Source organism: Sorex araneus, chromosome 1 (genome assembly GCF_027595985.1).
Source record: "Sorex araneus isolate mSorAra2 chromosome 1, mSorAra2.pri, whole genome shotgun sequence".
NCBI lineage: Eukaryota > Metazoa > Chordata > Mammalia > Eulipotyphla > Soricidae > Sorex > Sorex araneus.
The window spans coordinates 236,324,376-236,328,819 of record NC_073302.1 but is presented as its reverse complement, the minus strand read 5'-3'; the positions used below and the strand labels follow the sequence as shown (position 1 = coordinate 236,328,819).

At 41.1% G+C, this 4,444-nt stretch overlaps 1 non-coding gene across 1 annotated transcript; it reads left to right on the top strand.

The window, feature by feature from the left end:
• The first annotated feature begins 213 nt into the window (after positions 1–213).
• Positions 214–425, top strand: LOC129401191 (small nucleolar RNA U3). The gene has a single exon (XR_008628142.1). It is a non-coding gene; the product is annotated as a small nucleolar RNA U3 (small nucleolar RNA).
• Positions 426–4,444: the final 4,019 nt, after the last annotated feature.

Here is a 4,444-nt window from a genome sequence, read left to right as displayed (position 1 = left end):
ACACCCATCCCTCCACCAGTGCACATTCCCCACCACTAATATCCCTGGTGTAGCCCCGCTTTCCCACCTTCCCCCTGCCTCCATGGCAGACAACATTCCCTGTATTCTCTATTTTGGGGCATTATGATTTGCAATACAAATACTGAGAGGTCATCATGTCTAGTCCATTATCTACTTTCAACACACATCTCCCATCCCGACCGATTCCTCCCAAAGACCATACTTTCAAGGATCGTTTTTATACTTAGTTCCTAGAGAAGTTTCTCTGATCGTGTAGAGCACCCAAAACCATGAGATAGATCCAGAGCATCCTATCCTTAGCGTGAACCGGTACAACGTGTTACTTCTGCAACTGCCCTTTGCCACTGAGGATCATTCTTCTCTTCCGTGGAAGAAGTAGAGGGAGAGAATACAGTCTGTGTAGTTTCTTGAAGGACCCCCTACCCCCCAAAAAAAGTACATCACTGTCACAAGCTGGAGAAATAAGGAGCTGAAGATTATGATTTGCATGGAGGAGGTCTGTATTTGATCCCTGACACCGTATGCTCTTCCAGCACCACTGGAAGCAATTCAGAGCAATGGTCTTGGAGTAACACCAAGCACGGTCAGATGGAGGCTCCAAACAAGAAAATGATGTTAGCTCTGCCTAGATGTGATTCGGGCAGTCACACATTTTTGGCCCCTCTGTTGCTGAAAGCCCATGATCCCAGAGGCCATCTAACTACTCTCGGCACCAGCAGCTTCTTGCAGAAATGCCTCCAGACTGTGAACTGAGCTTGCAATGATGCAATTTTTGGCAGAAATTTCCCTGTACTTAGCTTCTAAAATACAGAAATCCAAAACCATGAGGCCCATACTGTGGCCGTTTAACCTCATATCTCTTCATTCTCAGCAAGAGAAAACATATTATCAAATGCTGTCTTTTCAGCAGGTTCGATTTGGGGGGGAAAATTCCAAATAATAATAGTGAGTTTTGTGTTGAAATACTGAATGTAATCAAAGTAAAGAGAAAGTAAAGTGAAAATTATCAGCTACACAGGTGGGGTGGGTAGGTGGGAGGTATACTGGGGTTCTTGGTGGTGGGACATGGGCACTGGTGAAGGGATGGGTGTTTGAGCATTGTATCACTGAGCCTGAAATCACTGAGCCTGAAATTGTAGCCTGAAATCTTTGTAACATTTCACATGGTGATTCAATAAAAAATTTTTTAAAAAATGACGTTAGTCATAGTGTTTCAAGAAAATGATGTTTCTTCATTTCTGTTTCTCACGTTGAGGAAATATTCTTCTTGTCTACTCTGCTCAGGTTTTTAATAAGTCATGAATATGTGTTTAATTTGGCCAAGAGGGGCTGGAGTGATAGCACAGCGGGTAGGGCTTTTGCCTTGCCCACAGCTGACCCAGGTTCGATTCCTCTGCCCCTCTCAGAGAGATCGGCAAGCTACCGAGAGTATCTTGCCTACACGGCAGCGCCTGGCAAGCTACCCTGGTGTATTCGATATGCCAAAAACAGTAACAACAAGTCTCACAATGGAGATGTTACTGGTGCCCACTTGAGCAAATTGATGAGCAATGGGATGATAGTAATACAGTGATTTATTGAGGTGATCATAATATAGTTCCATTTTACTTTAATTAAATGAAAATTATGTTAATTGATTTCAGAGGTTAAACCAACCTTGGATTACTGAAATAAACTTATTTGATTTTAGTGCATTATATGTTGCAGAATTAGACTTACTAATTTTTTGGTTGTTGTTTAGGGGCCACTTGGCAGTGCTTAGGCACTGCTCTAGTTTCTGTATTAGGAGGTTGCACAAGGCAGTGATCAAGAGACCATGTGGTTTCAAGAATAGTATCTGGGCTCTACCATTAAAAATATGCATGCAGCTTTCCGCCGCTGCTGCCGCTCCAGTAAGATTGCAGGGCCCAAATGAACTACTTTGGACACCAGCAGCCCACTGAAATACCCCCAGACCGTGAACTGAAAGTTTACCCCAGGCTGCGACAACAGGAAAGGGTCTCTCTCTCTAGGCTTTTCCATCTTATGAGCACCACAAAAGGGGAGTAAAAGCTTGCAGTAATGTAATTTCTGGCAGAATTTTCCCTGGACTTCATACAGAAATCCAAAACCGTGCAGACGCTGCCACGGTCGCACAACCTAAGCAGGTCTGACTGTGGGGGGAAACTCCAAACAATAATACTGAGTTTTTTATTGAAATATTGAAGGTAATCAAAGTAGCAGCCATTTCTCTGGACTGTAAACTAAGCTATAGCCCCACGCTGGCTGATGAGAAGAAATATCCTCCATTCTCGGTTCTTTTCCCTTTTCTGGGAGAAACGCGGTGTGGCGTCCATCATATTATGAGGTCTATTAAGCAGGCACGAACTTAGAGGCGCAGGAAGGGGAGGGGTAAAAAAAATTATGTACTTGAAACAGCGGGACACTTGGGGAGTCTCGGGCCGATACCAGCACATGCTCCGCTGAGATTTGACCCAGATGACCACACTTTTGTGCAGCCACGTTGCTGCAGATCAACCAGAATCCTGAGGAACTACTTTTGGTTCCAGAAACTGCTTGCAGCCATGTCTCTAGACTGTGAACTAAGCCATAACCCCATGCCGGCCGAGGATGGGAAATATCTCTTTTTCTTATCGGGCGATGTGGTGTCAGCCATAATATGAGGACTATTTATTAAGCAGGCATGAACTTGGTGGCGAGGGAAGGAGGGGGAAAAATTCTATGTACTTGAAACAGTGAGACTTCATATCCCTCCAGTCTCAGCTATGGAAAACTAATTATCAAATGCTTCATTGGCAGCAGGGCTGTCTTTCTTAGGGGAAGACTCCAACAATAGTGAGTTTTGTGTTGAATTATGGAAAGTAATCAAGGTAAAGAGAAAATGAAGTGAAATTTATCAATTACACAGGCGGGGATGTGGGTGGGGAGGGCGGGTATTGGGAGGTAGACTGGGGTCTTTGGTGGTGGAGTGTGGGCACAGGTGAAGGGTTGGGTGTTTGAGTATTGTATAACTGAGACATAAGCCTGAGAACTTTGTAACTTTCCACATGGTGATTCAATAAAATAAATTTTAAAAAAATACGCATGCAGCCCACTGAACTCTCTTGGGCCCTAATATAGTTTTAAAGGATTAAAAAAAAAATCTATTCATAAGCAAAACTATACCGTGTGTCTTCTCTTGTTCTTGAGCAATCTAGCTAGGTGGGCATCAATTTTATTTTTCCAAAGAATTTGTTTTTATTGATTTTTTCTACTGTTTAAGTTTTTGTTTGTTTGTTTTTTGTTTGTTTGATTTTTGGGTCACACCCAGCGATGCACAGGGGTTACTCCTGGCTCATGCACTCAGGAATTACTCCCGGCGGTGCTCGGGGGACCATATGGGATGCTGGGATTCAAACCTGGGTCGGCCACGTGCAAGGCACACGCCCTACCCGCTGTGCTATTGCTCCAGCCCCATCTACTGTTTAATTTTTTTTATTACTTACTTCTGTTTATTTTCCTTATATTTGGTGCTTTTCTGATTTTTTTTATTCTTTAAGAAAGAATCTAAGATAATTTATTTTTAGTGCTTTTATGTCTATTATAGACATTGATTAGCTGAGAATACTTTTAAATTTGTTTTTTGGTTTGTTTCTCTGATTCATGGGTTATTTAGAAATGTATTGCTTACTTCAAAATATATAGTTATATTCCAAATATATTTCTTACTGAATTCCAATTTTGTTTTGTTGTGGGTCAGAAAACAGGCTTATGATGTCAATCCTTTTACATTTATTGAGATTTATTTTGTTGTTTGATCTATCTTGATGAATGCTTTATACACACTTAAAAATTCTGTTCTGTGAGCTTCAATACATGCCAATTTGATCAAATTGGCTGATAGTTTAGTTAAGATTTCCTATCTTTTTACTGATTTTCTATCTATTTGTCCTAACAATTACTAAGAAAGGATTATAAAATCCTGGCTCTGTATCCCAGTTTAGGCAAGTTCTTCTTATATATTATGAGGTTCTTTATCATATTTCAAACATTTATGACTGTTTTATCTTGTCCACTTCTAGAAAGTTTCCTAAGCCTTAAAATCTATCTCATTGGATTTAATCATCAGATATTTTTGGTGCTACTCTTTGCATGATATGTTTTTTCTATCAATTTTTAACCTATTTGTCTTTTAATTTAATTTAATTTTTTTTTTATTTTTATTTTTTTGCTTTTTGGGTCACACCCGGCGATGCACAGGGGTTACTCCTGGCTCATGCACTCAGGAATCACCCCTGGCGGTGCTCAGGGGACCATATGGGATGCTGGGATTCGAACCCGGGTCGGCTGCGTGCAAGGCAAACGCCCTACCCGCTGTGCTATCACTCCAGCCCTGTCTTTTAATTTTAAGTATATAGCATATAAATGTGTGTGATTTTTTAAA